The sequence below is a fragment of the Pristiophorus japonicus genome, chromosome 2, assembly GCF_044704955.1.
Source record: "Pristiophorus japonicus isolate sPriJap1 chromosome 2, sPriJap1.hap1, whole genome shotgun sequence".
In the NCBI taxonomy this organism is placed as follows: Eukaryota; Metazoa; Chordata; class Chondrichthyes; family Pristiophoridae; genus Pristiophorus; species Pristiophorus japonicus.
Genome location: NC_091978.1, coordinates 361,366,963 through 361,393,493, shown reverse-complemented (window position 1 = coordinate 361,393,493; position 26,531 = coordinate 361,366,963).

Here is a 26,531-nt window from a genome sequence, read left to right as displayed (position 1 = left end):
GCCCCAACCTCGCCCCGCCCCAACCTCGCCCCGCCCCGACTTCAAGCGGCACAACCTCGCCCCACCCCGACCTCGCCCCGTCCCGACCTCGCCCCACCCCGACCTCGCCCCGTCCCGACCTCGCCCCGCCCCAACCTCGCCCCACCCCGACCTCGCCCCACCCCGACCTCGCCCTGCCCCAACCTCGCCAGCCCCGACCTCGCCCCGCCCCAACCTCGCCCCGTCCCGACCTCGCCCCACCCCGACCTCGCCCCGCCCCAACCTCGCCCCACCCCGACCTCGCCCCACCCCGACCTCGCCCTGCCCCAACCTCGCCCCACCCCGACCTCGCCCCGTCCCGACTTCAAGCGGCACGACCTCGCCCTGCCCCAACCTCGCCCCACCCCGACCTCGCCCTGCCCCAACCTCGCCCCGACCCGACCTCGCCCCGTCCCGACTTCAAGCGGCACGACCTCGCCCTGCCCCAACCTCGCCCCGCCCCGACCTCGCCCCGCCCCGACCTCGCCAACCCCGACCCCAACCTCGCCCCGGACCTCCTTCCTCCCCTTTACCTCGGCTGCTCGGCCCCACCTCCCTCGGGCCAGACAAGGAACTCCTCCACGCGGCGAGCCCAACCTGATCAGGTCCTCTTCGGCGGGACCCGCGCAAATATCTCCTCTTTGGTGGGGCCGGCGCGAACAACTCCATGGTGGCGGGGCCCCGCCTGTACACTCGACCAGCTCATCGACGAGTACAGAGCACCCCCCCCACGCCCCCGCACCCCCCCCACCCCCCACCCTCTCTGACGTTCCGAAATCCGGAAATACCTGAACCTGGGCTCGGGTGTTTCCAGATTCGTGACGTCAGAAAGACGTTCCAAAATCTGGCAAAATGCAAAATCCAGAATGGCCTCGGTCCCGAGGGTTCCGGATTCGGGACGCTGCTCCTGTATAGAATACAAAAGCAAGGAAGTTATGCTGAACCTGTATAAAACACTGGTTCGGCCTCAACTGGAGTATTGTGTCCAATTCTGGGCGCCACACTTTAGGAAGGAAGTGAAGGCCTTAGAGAAGGTGCCGAAAAAATGTATGATTATGTGGGACTTCAGTTACGTGGATAGACTGGAGAAGCTGGGTTTGTTCTCCTTGGAGCAGAGAAGGTTGAGAGGAGATTTGATCGAGGTGTTCAAAATCATGAGGGGTCCGGACAGAGTAGATGGAGAGAAACTGTTCCCATTGGCTGAAGGGTCGAGAACCAGAGGACACAGATTTAAGGTGATTGGCAGACGAACCAAAGGCAACATGAGGGAAAACGTTTTTACGCAGCGAGTGTTTATGATCTGGAATGCACGGCCTGAGAGGGTGGTTGAGGCAGACTCAATCACGGCTTTCAAAAGGGAGTTGGATAAGTACCTGAAGGAAACAAATTTGCAGGGCTACGGGGAAAGGGCGGTGGGGTGGGACTAGCTGAAACGCTCTTGCAGAGAGCCGGCACGGGCTCGACGGGCCGAATGGCCTCCTTCTGTGCTGTAACCATTCTATGATTCTATTGGGGCTAAATTGCGTAGCGCCCCGTTTGGGGCAGTAAGAGACGTGAGGCGGGCGCCCCGTGCGCTAGGCACGGAAGTCCCACCTCGCTCACGATATTGGGGTTAACGCCCCAGAGAGGAAGCACCCCAGAGCGCAAAATGTTCCGTGGGGCGTGAGCTGGGCGGAAGCATGGGGAGAGGGGCGCTGGGATGCGTAGCACTGATGCGTAGAAGGGAGCGCTAACGGGAGGCACAAACGACCCCAATTTCTCCCCCTATGATTTATAAAGCCAAGGATCTCGTATGCTTTCATATCTGCTTTATGAACAGATTGCCAAACTGTTCCGTTGCTAAAAGTGGCCAGGTATAATTGGCAAAAACAATTGTGGGCGAGTGCAGAAATCCTGTTACTCTGATCAACGTGCCACATAGTAACAGGATTTCCCCTTCCGAGAGCAGATCGGGTAGAGACGGTCTTGAACTTGCCAGCATTTTGACGGCAGCAATCAATCAGACTAATGCAAATGTTATCATAATAATTCCACTGTCAGTTTCATGCCACTGTCTTTACCTCCAGATCATCTGTATCTGGCACATAATGCCCTGCAGACATACCTTCTTCAGACCTGAAATGATGTACTCTTATCGACCTCTGGCTGCCATGCACATCCCACGTTTGTGTCATAACAACGCCTAATTTATTTGATAAATCAAGTGGCAGAGTTTTAAAAATCTTTTTCATGTCTGGTAGTTCTCGAGTTATACATATTTCTGCTCCTCAGTCTTTTGGCACTACGTAAAGTCAGATAAATTATTCCCATCCCTTCTTTGCAGTTAAGCCTTTTTCAAAAGGCCGAAAAGGAGATACCTGCTTGCCCCAGTGCCATCAACGAGAAACCATGGATTTTCGGTTTGAGGCTTTTTTGGGCGCTAATGGCGGCGGAGCGGTAAATTTTGCCCCGGGAAATGGTTTGCGTCTGCAGCCACAAAATTCAGCAGCTGGGCCCCGAGTGTGGGGCGTAGCACTAAGGGAGGCGTTCCACACCACTCTTAGGCCGCTAGGCCGGCTGAGCAACTAAAAATCCCGAGCTAAAGAGCTGGCCTCGGAGCGCCCGAAGAGAGGTCTCCCTGGGGACAAAAGTGACTAAAAAAAACATTCCCAATACCTTGTTCACCCCACACAGAGATAAATCGCAAAAATAAAACAAAAAAGAAACATCACACTTACCTCCTCGCCGCCGGAACAGTTCGGACCGCCCGCTTTCCCAAGCGGTCCCACTAGGGGGGCGCTACAGGGTCAGCGTGAGACAAAAATCATAGCGCTGTCGAAACCGGGGGCGTTGTACACCAGCTCGACACTCCCAGGCGGCCCCGCAAAACCGGCACCAAATTTCCCAGCGGGGCACTGGGAGTTGGTCACCCAGCTGGAAATCATTTGCATACCGATTACCGCCCCTATGGGGCATCAACAGAGGCACAAGCCCATCGAAAATCCAGCCTCATACTTTATAAAGGTGCCTCCATTTTGAAAGGTGCTCAACGAATAAAAGAATGTAACCATAAAAAAAAAGAATGAGGGAAAGGTATAAAGCTGAATGATAACGTTGCTTACAGTGTCCAATAAACACTCTGGTCCCTTGCAGTGCCCATCGGTTGCGGAGAGCCTCAGTCACACCGGCGGGCACCACATGCTCCCTCCCTAGAAGCACCCGGGCACCGACAGTTGTTTGACCACACCGAATCACCCCAATGATAGCTGCCTCATGCTGGATAGCAACCATGGCAGGCAAGGGAATGGTCGCACAGTGGTTATGCCGCCTGAGGAAAAGAATGTTTGAAGACCAGGCCCTCAAAACTGCCACCAAGCTCATGGGCTACAGGGCTGTAGTGATACCCGCCCTCCTGTATGGCTCAGAGATATGGACCATGTGCAGTAGACACCTCAAGTCGCTGGAGAAATACCACCAATGATGCCTCCGCAAGATCTTACAAGTCCCCTTGGAGGACAGACGCACCAATGTTAGTGTCCTCGACCAGGCCAACAACCCCAGTATTGAAGCACTGATCACACTTGATCAGCTCCGCTGGGCAGGCCACATGGTTTGCAGGCCAGACATGGGACTCCCAAAGCAAGCGCTCTACTCGGAACTCCTTCACGGCAAACAAGCCAAAGGTGGGCAGAGGAAACATTACAGGAACACCCTCAAAGCCTCCCTGATAAAGTGCAACATCCCCACTGACACCTGGGAGTCCCTGGCCAAAGACCGCCCTAAGTGGAGGAAGTGCATCCGGGAGGGCGCTGAGCACCTCGAGTCTCGTCGCCGAGAGCGTGCAGAAATCAAGCATCTGTCCCACCTGTGACAGGGACTGTGGCTCTCATATTGGACTGTTCAGCCACCTAATCACTCATTTTAAGAGTAGAAGCAAGTCTTCCTCGATTCTGAGGGACTGCCTATGATGATGAATAATCCAGAGGCCTGGGCTAATGATCTGGAGACCCGAGTTCTAATCCCAGCCTAGCAGCTGGGGAATTTAAATTCAATTAAATAAATCTGGTATAAACAGCTAGTAGCAGTAACAGTGATTACTGGATTGTCGTCAGAAATCCATCTGGTTCTGTAATGTCCTTCAGGGAAGGAAATCTGCTGCCCTCACCTGGTCTGGTCTGGTCAACATGTGACTCCCACAGCAATGTGGTTGACTCTTGACTCTGAAATGGCCTACCAATCCACTCAGTTATTTAGGGGCAATTAGGGATGGGCAATAAATGCTGGTGATGCACACATCCTATGAACTAATATTTTTTTTTTTAAAGTTTGCACCAAATGCCTGATTTATTTTATTCCACACCTGATCTTGCAGAGGAGATTCTGCATCATAAAGCTGCAGTGTGCTGACAGGACAAGGTTAGTAATGATCTCACTGCACTGAGATGTTTTGTCTGTTTCATTTAGTTTCTCAAGCTGTCCCTTCCCGTATGTTCAACAATGGCCCTCGATTCCGAGCTCACACGTGCTGCGTGGAGATATGTGAAGGTTTGTACCTTATTGTGTGCACTCTCTCGAATAATGTCAACGGGAGTGACTGTCACGTCGACACGAAGCAAAGCGAAAGCCTGGAGCACATTTGAAGATCGGCAGCTTGAATTAATACCTGCTCCTCTTCATATTCACCATCCTGAAACCCCTCATAATGAGACTGTAATTAGTATCAATAGGAGAAAGCCTACTTCATGAACTCTGAAAATTGGGCAGGGAACCTAATTGTCTTTGCAATTGGCAGAGTGACCACTTCGAGTTCATACTGCTTAGTAACACAAAATTACCATTATTGTGAGACAATTACTCAGTTTTAATACTGGCACTGAGACAAAATATATATATATATATATATATACACTCTCGCCTCCGAGTCAGAAGGTTGTGGGTTCAAGTCCCACTCCAGAGACTTGAGCACATAAATCTTGGCTGACACTCCATTGCGATGATGAGGGGGTGCTGCACTGTCGGAGGTGCCATCTTTTGGATGAGATGTTAAACCGAGGTCACGTCTGCACTCTCAGGTGGACATAAAAGATCCCGTGGTGCTATTTCGAAGATGAGCAAGGGAGTTATCCCTGGTGTCCTGGGGCCAATATTTATCCCTCAATCAACATAACAAAAAAACAGATTATCTGCTCATTATCACATTGCCGTTTGTGGGAGCTTGCTGTGTGCAAATTGGCTGCCGGGTTTCCCACATTACAACAGTGACTACACTCCAAAAGTACTTCATTGGCTGTAAAGCGCTTTGAGACGGTCCGGTGGTCGTGAAAGGCGCTATATAAATGCAAGTCTTTATTTTTAATGGTGAATCTCCGGTGCTTTTGCTGCTGATATATGTCAGATGACACATTGTTTTATAACAACAGTAGCATTAGGCCATATGAGGTGCAATGAAGTTGGCGAGAGGTGGGAGCAGCGTCGGAGCGGTCTTTAAAAGGCCCAGCGGGAGCTCGAGAGTCAGCGGCAGTTGGCGAGAGGTGGGAGCAGCGTCGGAGCGGCCTTTAAAAGGCCCAGCGGGAGCTCGAGTACCAGCGGCAGTTGGCGAGAGGTGGGAGCAGTGTCGGATCGGCCTATAACAGGCCCAGCGGGAACTCGAGTACCAGCGGCAGTTGGCGAGAGGTGGGAGCAGTGTCAGAGCGGCCTATAAAAGGCCCAGTGGGAGCTCGAGAGTCAGCGGCAGTTGGCGAGAGGTGGGAGCAGTGTCGGAGCGGCCTATAAAAGGCCCAGCGGGAGCTCGAGAGTCAGCGGCAGTTGGTGAGAGGTGGGAGCAGTGTCGGAGCGGCCTATAAAAGGCCCAGCGGGAGCTCGAGAGTCAGCGGCAGTTGGTGAGAGGTGGGAGCAGTGTCGGAGCGGCCTATAAAAGGCCCAGCGGGAGCTCGAGAGTCAGCGGCAGTTGGCGAGAGGTGGGAGCAGTGTCGGAGCGGCCTATAAAAGGCCCAGCGGGAGCTCGAGAGTCAGCGGCAGTTGGTGAGAGGTGGGAGCAGTGTCGGAGCGGCCTATAAAAGGCCCAGCGGGAGCTCGAGTACCAGTGGCAGTTGGCGAGAGGTGGGAGCAGTGTCGGAGCGGCCTATAAAAGGCCCAGTGGGAGCTCGAGTACCAGTGGCAGTTGGTGAGAGGTGGGAGCAGTGTCGGAGCGGCCTATAAAAGGCCCAGCGGGAGCTCGAGAGTCAGCGGCAGGTGGTGAGAGGTGGGAGCAGTGTCGGAGCGGCCTATAAAAGGCCCAGCGGGAGCTCGAGAGTCAGCGGCAGTTGGCGAGAGGTGGGAGCAGTGTCGGAGCGGCCTTTAAAAGGCGGGGCTTGTGCAGCTACAGCGGTAGAGAAAGCAAAATAGAAGTAGAAAGGAATCAAAAAGTGACGTCACAGCCAATGGGGTAAGTGATTGGCTGGTGATTGGTGAGTAGCTTTTCTTTTTATTTTTTATATCAGTAAGTGAACTGTAACATTGTTATTACCAATTTAAGGGTATCTAAAGGTTAAGGCATGGCAGGAGAGGTCGGTCACGTGATATGCTCCTCCTGTACCATGTGGGAACTCGGGGACACTTCCGATGTCCCTGGGGACTACGTGTGTGGGAAGTGTATCCGCCTCGAGCTCCTGACGGTCCACGTTGCGGAATTGGAGCTGAGGGTGGATTCACTCTGGAGCATCCACGATGCTGAGAATGACGTGAGTATCACGTGTAGTGAGTTGGTCTTACCGCAGGAGAAGGGTCCACAGCCAGATAGGGAATGGAAGACCAGCAGGAAGAGCAGTGCAAGAAAGGTAGTGCAGGGGTCCCCTGTGGACATCCCCCTGCAAAACAGATACACCGTTTTGAGTATTATTGGGGGGGATGACTCATCAGGGGAGGGCAGCAGCAGCCAAGTTCATGGCACCATGGCTGGCTCTGCTGCACAGGAGGGCAGGAAAAAGAGTGGGAGCGCGATAGTGATAGGGGATTCAATGGTGAGGGGAATAGATAGGCATTTCTGCGGCCGCAACCGAGACTCCAGAATGGTATGTTGCCTCCCTGGTGCAAGGGTCAAGGATGTCTCAGAGTGGGTGCAGGACATTCTGAAATGGGAGGGAGAACAGCCAGTTGTCGTGGTGCACATTGGTACCAACGACATAGGTTAAAAAAAGGGATGAGGTCCTACGAAACGAATTTAAGGAGCTAGGAGCTAAATTAAAAAGTAGGACCTCAAAAGTAGTAATCTCGGGATTGCTAGCAGTGCCACGTGCTAGTCAGAGTAGGAATCGCAGGATAGCGCAGATTAATACATGGCTTGAGCAGTGGTGCAGCAGGGAGGGATTCAAATTCCTGGGGCATTGGAACTGGTTCTGGGGGAGGTGGGACCAGTACAAATCGGACAGTCTGCACCTGGGCAGGACCGGAACCAATGTCCGAGGGGGAGTGTTTGCTCGTGCTGTTGGGGAGGAGTTAAACTAATATGGCAGGGGGATGGGAACCAATGCAGGGAGATAGAGGGAGACAAAAAGGAGGCAAAAGCAAAAGACAGAAAGGAGATGAGGAAAAGTGGAGGGCAGAGAAACCCAAGGCAAAGAACAAAAAGGGCCACTGTACAGCAAAATTCTAAAAGGACAAAGGGTGTTAAAAAAACAAGCCTGAAGGCTTTGTGTCTTAATGCAAGGAGTATCCGCAATAAGGTGGATGAATTAACTGTGCAAATAGATGTTAACAAATATGATGTGATTGGGATTATGGAGACGTGGCTCCAGGATGATCAGGGCTGGGAACTCAACATCCAGGGTTATTCAACATTCAGGAAGAATAGAATAAAAGGAAAAGGAGGTGGGGTAGCATTTCTGGTTAAAGAGGAGATTAATGCAATAGTTAGGAAAGACATTAGCTTGGATGATGTGGAATCTATATGGGTAGAGCTGCAGAACACCAAAGGGCAAAAAACATTAGTGGGAGTTGTGTACAGACCTCCAAACAGTAGTAGTGATGTTGGGGAGGGCATCAAACAGGAAATTAGGGGTGCATGCAATAAAGGTACAGCAGTTATAATGGGTGACTTTAATATGCACATAGATTGGGCTAGCCAAACTGAAAGCAATACGGTGGAGGAGGATTTCCTGGAGTGCATAAGGGATGGTTTTCTAGACCAATATGTCGAGGAACCAACTAGGGGGAGGCCATCTTAGACTGGGTGTTGTGTAATGAGAGAGGATTAATTAGCAATCTCATTGTGCGAGGCCTCTTGGGGAAGAGTGACCATAATATGGTGGAATTCTGCATTAGGATGGAGAATGAAACAGTTAATTCAGAGACCATGGTCCAGAACTTAAAGAAGGGTAACTTTGAAGGTATGAGGCGTGAATTGGCTAGGATAGATTGGCGAATGATACTTAAGGGGTTGACTGTGGATGGGCAATGGCAGACATTTAGAGACCGCATGGATGAATTGCAACAATTGTACATTCCTGTCTGGCGTGAAAATAAAAAAGGGAAGGTGGCTCAACCGTGGCTATCGAGGGAAATCAAGGATAGTATTAAAGCCAAGGAAGTGGCATACAAATTGGCCAGAAATAGCAGCGAACCCGGGGACTGGGAGAAATTTAGAACTCAGCAGAGGAGGACAAAGGGTTTGATTAGGGCAGGGAAAATGGAGTACGAGAAGAAGCTTGCAGGGAACATTAAGGCGGATTGCAAAAGTTTCTATAGGTATGTAAAGAGAAAAAGGTTAGTAAAGACAAACGTAGGTCCCCTGCAGTCAGAATCAGGGGAAGTTCATAACGGGGAACAAAGAAATGGCAGACCAATTGAACAAGTACTTTGGTTCAGTATTCACTAAGGAGGACACAAACAACCTTCCGGATATAAAAGGGGTCAGAGGGTCTAGTAAGGAGGAGGAACTGAGGGAAATCTTTATTAGTCGGGAAATTGTGTTGGGGAAATTGATGGGATTGAAGGCCGATAAATCCCCAGGGCCTGATGGACTGCATCCCAGAGTACTTAAGGAGGTGGCCTTGGAAATAGCGGATGCATTGACAGTCATTTTCCAACATTCCATTGAATCTGGATAAGTTCCTATCGAGTGGAGGGTAGCCAATGTAACCCCACTTTTTAAAAAAGGAGGGAGAGAGAAAACGGAATTATAGACCGGTCAGCCTGACCTCAGTAGTGGGTAAAATGATGGAATCAATTATTAAGGATGTCATAGCAGCGCATTTGGAAAATGGTGACATGATAGGTCCAAGTCAGCATGGATTTGTGAAAGGGAAATCATGCTTGACAAATCTTCTGGAATTTTTTGAGGATGTTTCCAGTAAAGTGGACAAAGGAGAACCAGTTGATGTGGTGTATTTGGACTTTCAGAAGGCTTTCGACAAGGTCCCACACAAGAGATTAATGTGCAAAGTTAAAGCACATGGGATTGGGGGTAGTGTGCTGACATGGATTGAGAACTGGTTGTCAGACAGGAAGCAAAGAGTAGGAGTAAATGGGGACTTTTCAGAATGGCAGGCAGTGACTAGTGGGGTACCGCAAGGTTCTGTGCTGGGGCCCCAGCTGTTTACACTGTACATTAATGATTTAGACGAAGGGATTAAATGTAGTATCTCCAAATTTGCAGATGACACTAAGTTGGGTGGCAGTGTGAGCTGCGAGGAGGATGCTATGAGGCTGCAGAGCGACTTGGATAGGTTAGGTGAGTGGGCAAATTCATGGCAGATGAAGTATAATGTGGATAAATGTGAGGTTATCCACTTTAGTGGTAAAAACAGAGAGACAGACTATTATCTGAATGGTGACAGATTAGGAAAAGGGAAGGTGCAACGAGACCTGGGTGTCATGGTACATCAGTCATTGAAGGTTGGCATGCAGGTACAGCGGGCGGTTGGGAAAGCAAATGGCATGTTGGCCTTCATAGCGAGGGGATTTGAGTACAGGGGCAGGGAGGTGTTGCTACAGTTGTACAGGGTCTTGGTGAGGCCACACCTGGAGTATTGTGTACAGTTTTGGTCTCCTAACTTGAGGAAGGACATTCTTGCTATTGAGGGAGTGCAGCGAAGATTCACCAGACTGATTCCTGGGATGGTGGGACTGACCTATCAAGAAAGACTGGATCAACTGGGCTTGCATTCACTGGAGTTCAGAAGAGTGAGAGGGGACCTCATAGAAACGTTTAAAATTCTGACGGGTTTGGACAGGTTGGATGCAGGAAGAATGTTCCCAATGTTGGGGAAGTCCAGAACCAGGGGTCACAGTCTAAGGATAAGGGGTAAGCCATTTAGGACCGAGATGAGGAGAAACTTCTTCACCCAGAGAGTGGTGAACCTGTGGAATTCTCTACCACAGAAAGTAGTTGAGGCCAATTCACTAAATATATTCAAAAGGGAGTTAGATGAAGTCCTTGCTGCTCGGGGGATCGGGGTGTGTGGCGGGGGGGCAGGAAGGGGGTACTGGAGTTTCATGTTCAGCCATGGGCTCGTTGAATGGCGGTGCGGGCTGGAGGGGCTGAATGGCCTGCTCCTGCACCTTTTTTCTATGTTTCTATTCTACATCTTGGGTGGAGACTGTGTCTTTCAAGCCACAGTGTCTAGTTGCTGTTAAGTAAGCACAGGGTGAGTTCAATCAGAATTATTTTGTAGGCTGGAAGTTGTTTGTTACTTTCAGGCTCCTGGTCAATGTTTGGCTTTCGTTGCAGGTACAAAACAAAGTGTGGCATTTGACATGTGATGTCTAAAGAAAGAAAGATTTGCATTTATATAGCGCCTTTCACAACCACGTCTCAAAGCGCTTTACAACCAATTAAGTACTTTTGGAGTCTAATCACTGTTGTAATGTAGGAAATGTGACAGCCAATTTGCGCACAGCAAGCTCCCACAAACAGCAATGTAATAATGACCAGATAATCTGTTTCTGTTATGTTGGTTGAGGGATGATTATTGGCCAGGACACCGGAGATAACTTACCTGCTCTTCTTCAGGGGATCTTTCACGTCCACTTGAGAGAGCAGACTGGGCCTCAGTTTAACGTCTCATCTGAAAGGCAGCACCTCCGGCTGTGCAGCGCTCCTCAGCACTGCACTGGGAGTGTCAGTCTAGATTGTGTGCGCTCAGGTCCCTGGAGTGGGACTTTGACTATCAACCTTCTGAGGCGAGAGTGCTACCCACTGAGCCAGTGCACAGGATGTAATATTTTATATATACAGGTGTCATGTATGTACTTTTGGGATCACTAGCCACTAGATGGCATCACTGTTTGAGGCCATTGGGCTGCACACACCTGTGTGCAGCCCAAGTATAAAAGGCCAGCCATTTTGTATATGAGTCACTTTGGGCCTTAATAAAGCAGAGCCAAGGTCATACCTCTTGGCGTTAAACACTACTCAGTCTAACAGTTATTGCATACACAACAACAGGGGAATTAGCAGATCTCCCATGTCATTGCTCACAGTGTCAGAGATCACGCTGAGAATATGTTTCAAGGGTGTTGGGGTAAGGAACTGGAGAGTGATGTACATCTGCACTAATATAAGGCCTCAATCCCTAGTCTGTGCTGATTCCCCGATGGTTTACTGAGCCCAGATCTGTGGTGAGGTTAGCCCGCAGAGGGCATACTGGGTGGGATCGACAGCGAGAGACGAGGATGTGAAAATTATAAAAATGTCAAGAGAGGAACAGAGGGTAGCTGTCGGCTCATCCAAGGGAAATTCCATCCTGCGACAGTGGCAGAAAGACAGAGGAGTACTGAGGATTGGGGCAGGGATTGTGGGGGAGGGAGTGGACAGGAAAGTACCTGCAAATGAAAGACTTGAATTTATATAGCGCCTTTCAGGACCACTGGATGTCTCAAAATGCTTTGCAGCTAATAAAGCAATTTTGGAGTGTAGTCACTGTTGTAATGTGGGAAACGCAGCGTCCGATTTGCGCACAGCAAGCTCACACAAACAGAAATGTGATAATGACCAGATAATCTGTTGTTTTGTTATGTTGATTGAGGAATAAGTATTGGCCAGGACACCGGGGATAACTCCCCTGCTCTTCTTCGAAATAGTGCCATAAGAGAGAAGTGAAGAGTGGCACGGGTAGGTAACAGGAAGGGGAGGAGATGGGGGAGAAGCCCAAACAGGGCCATGAGTAAAGGAAGGGAGACAGAAGTAATCGGCTCAGGTCCGGTCCGGCAACGGAAATGGACACAGAGGGAATTTAGGTTCGAGAAACATGGCAGCGATTAGAAGATGGAAAACCTGGTTGGATTCAGAGGACCTTCCCCCTTCCTTCAGGTGCCTTTTAGCACATGGAGATAAAATTGCTACACTCCATACCTTAATCTTACCTTGAAATGCTGCAATATTAAATTAACCAACTTTCAGCCCAAAGGCACAGAAGTTCATTGGGTCAACAAGCTCACCAAACACTGCAAAGCAAGGCTCCAAAATTTAATGCAAGTCCTTTTTGTAGCGAGTCTCCCTCTGCAGCTCTGTTGGTAAATGTCCCCATTTCTGGTTTGGGCTCCGATCCTGGGTCTTAGCTGATTCCCTGATGGTTTACAGGGTAAATCCCCCGATCCTGGGTCTTAGCTGACTCCCTGATGCTTTACTGGGTAAATCCCCTGATCCCGGGTCTGTGCTGATTCCCTGATGGTTTACAGGGTAAATCCCCCGATCCTGGGTCTTAGCTGACTCCCTGATGCTTTACTGGGTAAATCCCCTGATCCCGGGTCTGTGCTGATTCCCTGATGGTTTACAGGGTAAATCCCCCAATCCTGGGTCTGTGCTGATTCCCTGATGGTTTACTGGGTAAATCCCCTGATCCCGGTTCTGTGCTGATTCCCTGATGGTTTACTGGGTAAATATCCCGATCCCAGGTCTGTGCTGATTCCCTGATGGTTTACTGGGTAAATCCCCTGATCCCGGGTCTGTGCTGATTCCCTGATGGTTTACAGGGTAAATACCCCGATCCCGGGTCTGTGCTGATTCCCTGCTGGTTTACAGGGTAAATACCCCGATCCCAGGTCTGTGCTGATTCCCTGATGATTTACAGGGTAAATACCCTGATCCCGGGTCTGTGCTGATTCCCTGATGATTTACTGGGTAAATCCCCTGATCCCGGGTCTGTGCTGATTCCCTGATGATTTACTGGGTAAATCCCCCGATCCCAGGTCTGTGCTGATTCCCTGATGATTTACTGGGTAAATACCCCGATCCCAGGTCTGTGCTGATTCCCTGATGGTTTACTGGGTAAATACCCCGATCCCGGGTCTGTGCTGATTCCCTGATGGTTTACTGGGTAAATCCCCCGATCCCAGGTCTGTGCTGATTCCCTGATGATTTACTGGGTAAATACCCTGATCCCGGGTCTGTGCTGATTCCCTGATGATTTACTGGGTAAATCCCCTGATCCCGGGTCTGTGCTGATTCCCTGATGGTTTACAGGGTAAATCCCCTGATCCCAGGTTGGTGCTGATTCCCTGATGGTTTACAGGGTAAATCCCCCGATCCCGGGTCTGTGCTGATTCCCTGATGGTTTACTGGGTAAATCCCCTGATCCCGGGTCTGTGCTGATTCCCTGATGGTTTACAGGGTAAATACCCTGATCCCAGGTTGGTGCTGATTCCCTGATGGTTTACAGGGTAAATCCCCCGATCCCGGGTCTGTGCTGATTCCCTGATGATTTACAGGGTAAATACCCCGATCCCAGGTTGGTGCTGATTCCCTGATGATTTACAGGGTAAATACCCTGATCCCAGGTCTGTGCTGATTCCCTGATGGTTTACAGGGTAAATCCCCCGATCCCGGGTCTGTGCTGATTCCCTGATGATTTACAGGGTAAATACCCCGATCCCAGGTTGGTGCTGATTCCCTGATGATTTACAGGGTAAATACCCCGATCCCAGGTCTGTGCTGATTCCCTGATGGTTTACAGGGTAAATACCCTGATCCCGGGTCTGTGCTGATTCCCTGGTGATTTACAGGGTAAATCCCCTGATCCCGGGTCTGTGCTGATTCCCTGATGGTTTACTGGGTAAATCCCCCGATCCCGGGTCTGTGCTGATTCCCTGATGGTTTACTGGGTAAATCCCCTGATCCCGGGTCTGTGCTGATTCCCTGATGGTTTACAGGGTAAATCCCCTGATCCCGGGTCATAGAAACATAGAAACATAGAAAATAGGTGCAGGAGCAGGCCATTCAGCCCTTCTAGCCTGCACCGCCATTCAATGAGTTCATGGCTGAACATGCAACTTCAGTACCCCATTCCTGCTTTCTCACCATACCCCTTGATTCCCCTAGTAGTAAGGACTTCATTTAACTCCTTTTTGAATATATTTAGTGAATTGGCCTCAACAACTTTCTGTGGTAGAGAATTCCACAGGTTCACCACTCTCTGGGTGAAGAAATTCCTCCTCATCTCGGTCCTAAAAGGCTTCCCCCTTATCCTTACACTGTGTCCCCTGGTTCTGGACTTCCCCAACATTGGGAACATTCTTCCTGCATCTAACCTGTCTAACCCCGTCAGAATTTTAAACGTTTCTATGAGGTCCCCTCTCATTCTTCTGAACTCCAGTGAATACAAGCCCAGTTGATCCAGTCTTTCTTGATAGGTCAGTCCCGCCATCCCGGGAATCAGTCTGGTGAACCTTCGCTGCACTCCCTCAATAGCAAGAATGTCCTTCCTCAGGTTAGGAGACCAAAACTGTACACAATACTCCAGGTGTGGCCTCACCAAGGCCCTGTACAATTGTAGCAACACCTCCCTGCCCCTGTACTCAAATCCCCTCGCTATGAAGGCCAACATGCCATTTGCTTTCTTAACTGCCTGCTGTACCTGCATGCCAACCTTCAATGACTGATGTACCATGACACCCAGGTCTCTTTGCACCTCCCCTTTTCCTAATCTGTCACCATTCAGATAATAGTCTGTCTCTCTGTTTTTACCACCAAAGTGGATAACCTCACATTTATCCACATTATACTTCATCTGCCATGCATTTGCCCACTCACCTAACCTACCCAAGTCGCTCTGCAGCCTCATAGCATCCTCCTTGCAGCTCACACTGCCACCCAACTTAGTGTCATCCGCAAATTTGGAGATACTACATTTAATCCCCTCGTCTAAATCATTAATGTACAGTGTAAACAGCTGGGGCCCCAGCACAGAACCTTGCGGTACCCCACTAGTCACTGCCTGCCATTCTGAAAAGTCCCCATTTACTCCTACTCTTTGCTTCCTGTCTGACAACCAGTTCTCAATCCATGTCAGCACACTACCCCCAATCCCATGTGCTTTAACTTTGCACATTAATCTCTTGTGTGGGACCTTGTCGAAAGCCTTCTGAAAGTCCAAATATACCACATCAACTGGTTCTCCCTTGTCCACTCTACTGGAAACATCCTCAAAAAATTCCAGAAGATTTGTCAAGCATGATTTCCCTTTCACAAATCCATGCTGACTTGGACCTATCATATTACCTCTTTCCAAATGCACTGCTATGACATCCTTAATAATTGATTCCATCATTTTACCCACTACCGATGTCAGGCTGACCGGTCTATAATTCCCTGTTTTCTCTCTCCCTCCTTTTTTAAAAAGTGGGGTTACATTGGCTACCCTCCACTCCATAGGAACTGATCCAGAGACAATGGAATGTTGGAAAATGACTGTCAATGCATCCACTATTTCCAAGGCCACCTCCTTAAGTAACCTGGGATGCAGTCCATCAGGCCCTGGGGATTTATCGGCCTTCAATCCCATCAATTTCCCCAACACAATTTTCCAACTAATAAGGATTTCCCTCAGTTCCTCCTCCTTACTAGACCCTCCGACCCCTTTTATATCCGGAAGGTTGTTTGTGTCCTCCTCAGTGAATACCGAACCAAAGTACTTGTTCAATTGGTCCGCCATTTCTTTGTTCCCCGTTATGACTTCCCCTGATTCTGACTGCAGGGGACCTACGTTTGTCTTTACTAACCTTTTTCTCTTTACATATCTATAGAAACTTTTGCAATCCGTCTCAATGTTCCCTGCAAGCTTCTTCTCGTACTCCATTTTCCCTGCCCTAATCAAACCCTTTGTCCTCCTCTGCTGAGTTCTAAATTTCTCCCAGTCCCCGGGTTCGCTGCTATTTCTGGCCAATTTGTATGCCACTTCCTTGGCTTTAATGCTATCCCTGATTTCCCTTGATCGCCACGGTTGAGCCACCTTCCCTTTTTTATTTTTATGATAGACAGGAATGTACAATTGTTGTAGTTCATCCATGCGGTCTCTAAATGTCTGCCATTGCCCATCCACAGTCAACCCCTTAAGTATCATTCGCCAATCTATCCTAGCCAATTCACGCCTCATACCTTCAAAGTTACCCTTCTTTAAGTTCTGGACCATGGTCTCTGAATTAACTGTTTCATTCTCCATCCTAATGCAGAATTCCACCATATTATGGTCACTCTTCCCCAAGGGGCCTCGCACAACGAGATTGCTAATTAATCCTCTCTCATTACACAACACCCAGTCTAAGATGGCCTCCCCCCTAGTTGGTTCCTCGACATAACCCGTATTGCTTCCAGTTTGGTTAACCCAATCTATGTGCATATTAAAGTCACCCATTATAACTGCTGCACCTTTATTGCACGCACCCCTAATTTCATGTTTGATGCCCTCCCCAACATCACTACTACTGTTTGGAGGTCTGTACACAACTCCCACTAACGTTTTTTGCCCTTTGGTATTCTGCAGCTCTACCCATATAGATTCCACATCATCCAAGCTAATGTCCTTCCGAACTATTGCCTTAATTTGCTCCTTAACCAGCAATGCTACCCCACCTCCTTTTCCTTTACCTCTGTGCTGATTCCCTGATGGTTTACTGGGTAAATCCCCTGATCCCGGGTCTGTGCTGATTCCCTGATGATTTACAGGGTAAATACTCTGATCCCGGGTCTGTGCTGATTCCCTGATAGTTCACTGAGAAAAGGCACCAAATCCACGGTCCCTGCTGATTCCCCGAGCTGAGAAATTCAACTCTCTCACTTTGCCTGAACACAGACCATTACCAACTTCCGCCTTGTGATTTTGGATTTTCTGACCACAGATTTTCCCTGACCACTGTAAAGAAATAAATAACTTTTATATAGCGCCTTTCACGACCTCAGGACGTGCCAAAGCACTTTACAGCCAATGGAGTACTTTTGAAATGTAGTCACTGCTGTAATATAGGAAACGCGGCAGCAAATTTGCTCACAGCAAGGTCCCGCTGTACCGCTGTGTACTGAGGTGCTGAGCTTGGATGTCTAACAATCGCAACCGGTAGTTCTGTGTCTTTGACAGCGTGGGGTGAGGGGAGAAATCTCTGGAAATATAAATACTGAATTTCTTCAAGATTTCTTCAGTGTGTGTCCACAATAAGCTGCATTCCTTATCTTTTTCTTGCGTGGAAATAGGTAACAGATATTATCAAATGTATTTATTTGAATGTGATTTGCAATGAGTGGCTTGAGTCATGCTTGAGTTCTTTACGTTAACTCCACCTGTATCTCTCAAGGGTGCTTGTCATATACCATGGTCCATGCAGTCTGTTCCGGACAGCTGGTAACTATGATTAGATGCCACTTATGGTAATAAAGGTAATGTAGTGATGACTATTTAAGCATTACCGTGTAATCCTTAACAATTTCACTGGATCTGTGCGAAATTGTCAAGGATTAGACAGTAAGTCCTAAGTAGACGTCCCCGTTCCCATTTTGACACCTAATTGGATATTACTTCAAAGTATATTAAGGCTTTACCATCATGCAAGGCCTACTGGGATATGAAGGGATACTTAAGTGGTGACCCGAGTTTAATTAGCCAGAGTTCCGAGCAGACAGACTCTGCTCGCAGGATGTAAGGAATAGCCCAGGGTAAAGCAGAAGGCTGTTAAATGGAAGGCGGTGCTGTGGGAATACAGCTCAGTAAAACTGCTGGGCCATGTCCATGTGTGAGGCAGTGCGCAGGGCAGGGAGAGGAGAACGGGCTGCAGAATTGGCCATGGGCAGTAAGCAGGTTTCTGACACTTGCGTTTCGTCCAGATCTGGGAAAGGTTATAATGAGCTCTGAGACTAAAAGAAAGGCAACTTTGCAGCAGGAGACGGAGACAAAGCCCTTACACAAAGAACTATACTGCGCCGACAGCACAGAAACTGCCCATTCGGAGCCAACTGGTCTGTGCAGGCGTTTATGCTCCACACGAGCCCTGTTCATGCAGCATGTTCTTCTCCTTAAACAAGAAATTACAATGGTACCCATATAACAAAACAGTAAGAATGAAGTATTAAATTTTTTAGAAGTTTGCAGTACAGAAGGAGGCCATTCGGCCCATCATGTGTTTGCTACAGCAATTCAACACTAATCCCCCTGCACTCCACATTAGTGGCCATGATAGAGTGGGTAGGAAGGACCTATTTCCCCTTAGCAGAGAAGTCAATAACCAGGGGGCATAGATTTAAAGTAATTGGGGGAGGTTTAGAGGGGATTTGAGGGGAAATTTCTTCACCCAGAGGGTGGTGGGAGTCTGGAACTCACTGCCTGAAAGGGTGGTAGAGGCAGAAACCCTCACCACATTTAAAAAGTACTTGGATGTACACTTGAAGTGCCGTAACCCACAGGGCCATGGACCAAGAGCTGGAAAGTGGGATTGGGCTGGATAGCTCTTTGTCGGCCAGCACGGATGTGATGGGCTGAATGGCCTCCTTCCATGCTGTAACTTTCTATACTTCTATGATTCTATAACCTCTCTCCTCACTCTCTCTCTTAATGACCATTTTAAATTGATGAACCCCTCATCACTCACTCCGCAACATTCCTTAGTCACAATAATTTTTAAAACCTTTTTTAAATTTCTTCTCCCTCTGCTTCAAATACTTATCCAATTTTCCCTGAAAAGATGCAACGATCTCTGTCTCAACCACACTAGAGTGGCAAATCATTCCAATAATACTGTGTAGAGCAATATTCATAAGGAAAGATTGGATAGGCTGGAGTTTGGTTTTTTTTGGAACAGAGGAGGCTGACGGGAGATTTAATTGAGGTGTATAAAATTATGAAGGGCCTAGATAGGGTAGATAGGAAGGACCTATTTCCCTCCAGCAGAGAAGTCAATAATCAGGGGACATAGATTTAAAGTAATTGGTAGGAGGTGTAGAGGGGATTTGAGGAGAATGTTTTTCACCCAGAGGGTGGTGTGGGTCTGGAACTCACTGCCTGAAAGGGTGGTAGAGGCAGAAACCCTCACCACATTTAAAAAGTACTTGGATATGCACTTGAAATGCCGTGACCTACAGGGCTACGGACCAAGAGCTGGAAAGTGGGATTCGGCTGGATAGCTCTTTGTCGGCCGGCGCGAACATGACAGGCCAAATGGCTTCCTTCTATACTTCTATGATTCTATAACCTCTCTCCTCACTCTCTTAATGACCATTTTAAATTGATGACCCCCTCATCACTCACTCCGCAACCAAATAGTCTTTCCTTGGTCACAAGAATTTTACAAACATTTAGTAAATTTCTTCTTAGCCTTTTCTGGTCTAATAGAAATGCTCCAGAATTTCTAGTGTCTCCTTATAACTATCGTGTCCCATCCCTGGCATCCTCCTGGTTAATCTATATCCCCTATATGCTCGATAGGCTTGAGTGTTCTTTCCCTAATGGGATGACCAAAACCACACGCAATACTCGAGCTGTGAACTAATCATTCAGTTACTCTTGTACTCTGTGCCCCTATTTATAAGACCCAAAATAGTGTTTGCCTTTTTTATGGCTTCATCTACAAGTGCTTGTTCTCTTGTGGAATTAATTTGGCAATTATGAGGAATTTCCTGTCTAAGTATCACTTCCTTACTGATTTTTTATCAGTCGCTTTTCTTGCGTAATGTCATCATTTTATATTTGCTCTCCTTGTCTCTTCTAAAGGCTTTTTGTCCACTTATCTTTTCTGCTCTCCTAAAGTTGTGGACTATTATGTGGCTGAGTTTCCCTGGACTCTGTCCAAGAAGCCGTTCTCCATGTGCGGGCCCAGACAATAAGTGTTGACAAATGATTTGATCGCAGGGGAATCACAGCCAAATCCCAGCATCTCCTTTTCCGAATCGCCACAAAACATTTCAGTGGCAACTCAGTGACAAAGATTATGCATATTTCACTGCCATGTGGCTTATTCTTAATGACTATTTTCTCTGAGTATTGTTCCAGATGTGTGGCAATGGAAGCATGTGCGATAAAATTCCAGAGATTCATAGAATCATGCACCGCACAGGGAGGCCATTCGGCCCATCGTGCCTGTGATGGCTCTTTGAATGAGCTATCCAATTAGTCCCACCCCCCTGCTCTTTCCCTGTAGCCCTACAAATGTTGCCTTTTTGAGTATATATTAAATTCCCTTTTGTAAGGTATTATTGAATCTGCTTCCACCACCCTTTCAGGCCGTAAATTTCAGATCATAACAATTATTTCTATTTCAATGAAAAGTCCACTGTATAATGTGGGTGGTATGTAATCGCCAATGTGATCAATACAGGTGCAGCACACACACATCAGACAGTTGATTTTTGCAATATCCTTTCAAAGTCCATTCAGGTTCTGTCCAGACTATGATGCCATCTTGGATGCAGGGAGGATGTTTCCCCGGCTGGGGAGTCTCGAACCAGGGGGTCACAGTCTCAGGATAAGGGGTCAGCCATTTAGGACTGATATGAGGAAAAATCTCTTCACTTGGGTGGGAGGGGGGGGGTGGTGAATCTTTGGAATTCTCTACTCTAGTGGGCTATTGAGGCTCAGTCGTTGAACATATTCAACATAGAGATTGATAGATGTTTGGATATTAAGGGAATCGAGGGATATGGGGATAGTGCGGGTAAGTGGAGTTAAGGTCGAAGATCAGCCATGATCTTTATGAATGGTGGAGCAGTCTCAAGGTGCCAAAAGACCTACTCCAGATCCTATTTCTTATGTTCTTATCTTGAATTATCCTCTGTCCAATGATACTGTAAAAGTACCAGAGCTTCAAAAATGTCAGTCCTCTCAGTCTCAAAGTCAGAGGAGTTACACACCTCTGTTTATATTCTGGCCTCTTGCCCATCCCCAAATTCTTATGCCCCACCATTGGCAGGCATAACTATGCTCCCTCGGCCCTAAGCTATGGAATTCCTTCTCAAAATCTTTCCACCTCTCCCTCTTCCTTTGGAGCGCCCCTTAAAACTGACTTCTTTGAGCAAGCTTTTGATCACCTCTCCTAATGTCTCCTGCTTTGGCTCAGTGTCAAAAATCTTTATCTGTTTACGCTCCTGTGGGGCTTGAAAAGGAGCGGCACACAGCGGGAGATCGGAGGAGCTATCTGCAGCAGCCCCAAACGGATCTGCGTGGGTAAGGGATAAAAAGTAAAAAGAATCGAAGTGTGACGTCACAGCCAAGCAGGTAAGTGATTGGCTGCTGGGTTGCTGAGTATTTCTCTCTTTCTCCTTTTTTTAAACCTTGGGCATTGGTGTAACTTAGGAGCTGCAATTAACAAAAGTAACATAGATAAGTGATATTTCTAATTTAAAAAACCTAATGAATTAAATCAATTGATTGCTGAGTAGCTGCTGCGTGTGTTTTGCTAAGTTTTAGAGTTTATTTCTGCTCGATAATTCCAACTCTAATAGAGGCATGGCAGTGCAGGTCAGTCATGTAGAGTGCACATCCTGTGGCATGTGGGAAGTCCTGGATGATTCGCGTAGGCTGGACGACCACGTGTGCAGAAGGTATCTCCAGCTGCAGCAACTCGAGCTTCGGGTGTCGGAGCCTGAGCAGCGGCTGGAGTCACTGCGGTGCAGCCACCAGGCTGAGAACTACGTGGATGGCAGGTTTCTAGAGGTGGTCACCCCACAGTTTAAGAGTGTGCAGGCAGAGAGGGAGTGGGTCACCACCAGACAGAAGAGGAGGACTAGGCAGGTAGTGCAGGAGTCCCCTGAGTCCATCTCACTCTCCAACCAGTACTCTCTTCTGAGTACCGGTGAGGGCGATGGTGCCTCTGGAAGTGCAGCCACAGCCAAGTCAATGGCACCACGGGTGGCTCAGCTGCACATTGGCGGAGGAAGAGGAATGGTAGAGCAATAATGGTCGGGGATTCAATAATCAGGGGAGCAGACAGGCGTTTCTGCGGCTGCAGACGTGGCTCCAGGATGGTATGTTGCCTCTCTGGTGCCAGGGTCAAGGATGTCACCGAGCGGCAGCGAGACATTCTGAGCGGAGAGGGCGAACAGCCAGAGGTCATGTTCCATATTGGTACCAATGACATAGGTAGCAAGAGGGATGAGGTCCTGCAGGCAGAGTTTAGGGAGCTAGGAGAGAGATTACAAAGCAGAACCTCAAAGGTAATGATCCCCAGATTACTCCTGGTGCCACGAACTAGTGAGTACAGAAATAGGAGGATAGAGCAGATGAATGCGTGGCTGGAGAGATGGTGCAGGAGGGAGGGCTTTAGATTCCTGAGGCATTGGGGCCGCTTCTGGGGGAGGTGGGACCTGTACAAACCGGACGGGTTGCACCTCAACTGAGCCGGGACCAGTATCCTCACCAGGGGTTTGCTAGTGCTGTTGGGGAGGGTTTAAGCTAACCTGGCAGGGGGATGGGAACCCGAGATTAGATTCAGTAGGGAGGAAAGTAAAGCTGTAATTGGAAAGCAAAAACATAGAAAGTGAATTTGAAGGACTGAGGAAACAAGGGCGAGAAAGTAGTCAACAAGGAGGTCTGGCTGTACTGAATGGAATATACTTCAATGCAAGGAGTATAGCGAATAAGGTAGATGAGCTGAGAGCACAGGTCGACACTTGTGAGTACGATATTATAGCTATTGCAGACACATGGCTAAAAGAGGGGCAGGTATGGCAGCTCAACATTCCTGGTTCAGGATTTTCAGACGGGATAGAGAGGGGGATTAAAAGGGATGGGGGTGGGGGGGTTCGGTATTGATTAAAGAAATTATTACAGCTGTGAGGAGGGATAATATGTTAGATGGATCATCAAACGAGGCTATATCGGTCGAACTGAAAAACAAAAAAAGGGCGGTCACACTGTTGGGAGTGTACTATAAACCCTCAAACAGTGAGAGGGAGATAGAAGAGAAAATATATAGGAACATTTCTGAGAAGTGCAAAAACTATAGGGCAGTAATAGGGGATTTCAACTATCCTAATATTAACTGGAATAAAATTAGTGTGAAGGGTATAGAGGGTGCGGAATTCCTAAAATGCATTCAGGAGAACTTTTTTCGTGATTGTATAGCAAGGAGGGGATGGTTCTGGAGTTAGTTTTAGGGAATGAAGCTGGACAGGTGGAAGGGGTATCAGTGGGAGAGCATGTAGGTGCTAGTGACCATAATTCAGTTAGATTTAAGGTAGTTATGGAAAAGGACAAGGCTAGACCAGGGATAAAAGTTCTAAATAGGGGAAAAGCCAACTTTGCTAAGCTGAGAGGTGATTTAGCCACAGTGGACTGGAAACAGCTACTTGAAGGTAAATCTGTGTCAGAGCAGTGGGAGGCATTCAAGGAGGAGATCCGGAGGGTTCAGACCAAATATGTGCCCTTAAAGAAAAAGGGTGGGACTAACAAATCTGGAACCACCTGGTTATCTAGGGACATACAGGGTAGGATAAAGAAAAAATGGGAAGCTTATGACAGATATCGAGGGCTAAATACTGCAGAATCTCGAGAGGAGTATAGAAAGTGCAGGGGTGAAATTAAAAAGGATATTAGGAAAGCAAAAAGAGAGCACGCACAATTCTTGGCAAGTAAAATCAAAGAAAACCCAAAGATGTTTTATAATTACATTAAGAGCAAGAGGATAACTAAAGAAAGGGTAGGGCCTATTGGGGACCATGAGGGTAATCTGTGTGTGAAGGCGGGAGATGTGGGTATGGTTCTTAATGAATACTTTGCGTCTATTTTCACAAAGGAGAGGGGCGATTCAGACACTGCTATCAGGGAGGAGGAGTGTGAAATATTAGTTGAAATAAACATTGTGAGAGAGGAGATATTAAGGGGTTTAGCAGCTTTGAAAGTGGATAAATCCCCAGGCCCAGTTGAAATGTATCTCAGGCTGTTAAGCGAAGCAAAAGAGGAAATAGCAGAGGCTTTGACCATCATTTCCCAATCCTCTCTGGCTTCAGGTGTGGTGCCAGAGGACTGGTAGACTGAGAACATTGTACCTTTGTTTAAGAAGGGAGAAACCGAAAGACCGAATAATTACAGGCCAGTTAGCCTAACCTTGGTGGTGGGAAAATTGTTGGAAAAAATTCTGAAGGACAGGATAAATCTTCACTTAGAAAGGACAGTCAGCACGGATTTGTTAAGGGAAGGTCGTGTCTGACTTATTTGATTCAATTTTTTGAAGAGGTAACAAGTAGGGTCGATGACGGTAGTGCGTTTGATGTAGTGTATATGGATTTTAGCAAAGCTTTTGATAAGGTCCCACATGTCAGACTGGTGACGAAAGTAAAAGCCCATGGGATCCAGGGCAAAGTGGCAAGTTGGATCCAAAATTGGCTCATAGGCAGGGAGCAGAGGATAATGGTTGATGGGTGTTTTTGTGACTGGAAGGATGTTTCCAGTGGGGTTCCGCAGGGCTCAGTACTGGGTCCCTTGCTTTTTGTGATATACATCAATGATTTAGACTTGAATATAGGGGGTATGATTAAGAAGTTTGCAGATGATACTAAAATTGGCTGTGTGGTTGATAATGAAGAAGAAAACTGTAGATTGCAGGAAGATATCAATCAATTGGTCAGGTGAGCAGAACAGCGGCAAATGGAATTCAATCCGGAGAAGTGTGAGGTAATGCATTTGGGGAGGGCTAACAAGGCAAGGGAATACACAATAAAATGGTAGGACATTGAGAAATGTAAAGGAACAAAGGGACCTTGGAGTGCATGTCCACAGATCCCTGAAGGTAGCAGGCCAGGTAGACAAGGTAGTTAAGAAGGCATACGGAATACTTGCCTTTATTAGCCAAGGCATAGCATACAAGAGTGGGGGGGGGGGAGGGGTTATGCTTGAACTGTATAAAACAGTAGTTAGGCCACAGCTAGAGTACTGCGTGCAGTTCTGGTCACCACATTACAGGAAGGATGTGATTGCACTGGAGAGGGTACAGAGAAGATTTTCGAGGATGTTGCCGGGAGTGGAGAATCTTAGCTATGAGGACAGATTGGATAGGCTGGGTGTGTTTTCTTTGGAACAGAGGAGGCTGAGAGGAGACCTCATTGAGGTATATAAAATTATGAGGGGCCTAGTGGATAGAAAGGGCCTATTTCCCTTAGCAGAGGGGTCAACAACCAGGGCCCATGAATTTAAAGAAGTTGGTACAAGGTTTAGAGGGGATGAGAGGGGAAATTTCTTCACCCAGAGGGTTTTGGGGTTCTGGAACTCACTGCCTGAATGGGTGGTAGAGGCAGAAACCCTCACCACATTAAAAAAGTACTTTGATGTGTACTTGAAATGCTGTAACCTGCAGGGCTACGGACCTAGAGCTGGAAAGTGGGATTAGGCTGGATAGCCTCCTGTTGGCTGACACGGACACGATGGGCCAAAATGGCCTCTTTCCATGCTGCAAGATTTTATGATTCTATGATGATTAAAGATGCTATATAAATGCAATTTATTATTGTTGTTATTTACACTAGAAGTGTAGGGTTGGTGTGAAGCAGTTTTGATTTGCACTGACTTTAAATGGTTGCAGACTAAATCCGGAGACAATGTCTGACCCCAGGACATACAACTGCAACTTTGGGACTGATGTGAATTAAAACATATTCAAGTCAGTGCTACATTTGTACTGTTGATGCAGCTTTAGAAGAGAGCACATTTTGTGATTTTGAATATTTATTTGAATATAAACTGTTATTTATTAACAAAAACAGAAAATGCTGGAAATCTCAGTAGGCCAGGCAGCATCTGGAGAGAGAGAAACAGAGTTAACGTTTCAGGTCTGTGATCCTTCATCCGAACTGTTCTGATGAAGGGTCAGAGACCTGAAACATTGGGCTCAATTTTCCCCAGTGATTTGCGGCGTTTTTTTTTTGAGCAGGCTGCTCTTTTTGGCCTTTTGCACCAGCGTAGCTCAGTTACGATTTTTTTAGGTCAGTTTCTTTTTCAGCCAAAGGTGGCGTAACCAGCCACCTACACCACTTGTGGCCATTTAGGGAAGTTTGGCCAGCTGAGAGTTACTCCAGTTCTGATTAGGCCAGCGTATGTGGCTTCTCCAGAAAACCTTCCCCAGAGTTAAGGAAATCGGTGCAGGTAAGGAAATCGGCGCAGCAGATGCCCGGACACACTGAAAGAATTGAAAAACACATAGCACCAACTTACCTCCAACCCCGCCCGAAGGCTGTACGCTCCCAGGTTCACTCACAAGAGAGACTGTCCGGTCCCATTATCGGTTCCCAAGAGAGAGTATTCCAGAACCAAACCGGGGACCGACAATGGGACCGGACCGGCAAGCTCTTCGGGCAAGGTTGGAGGTAAGTTGGT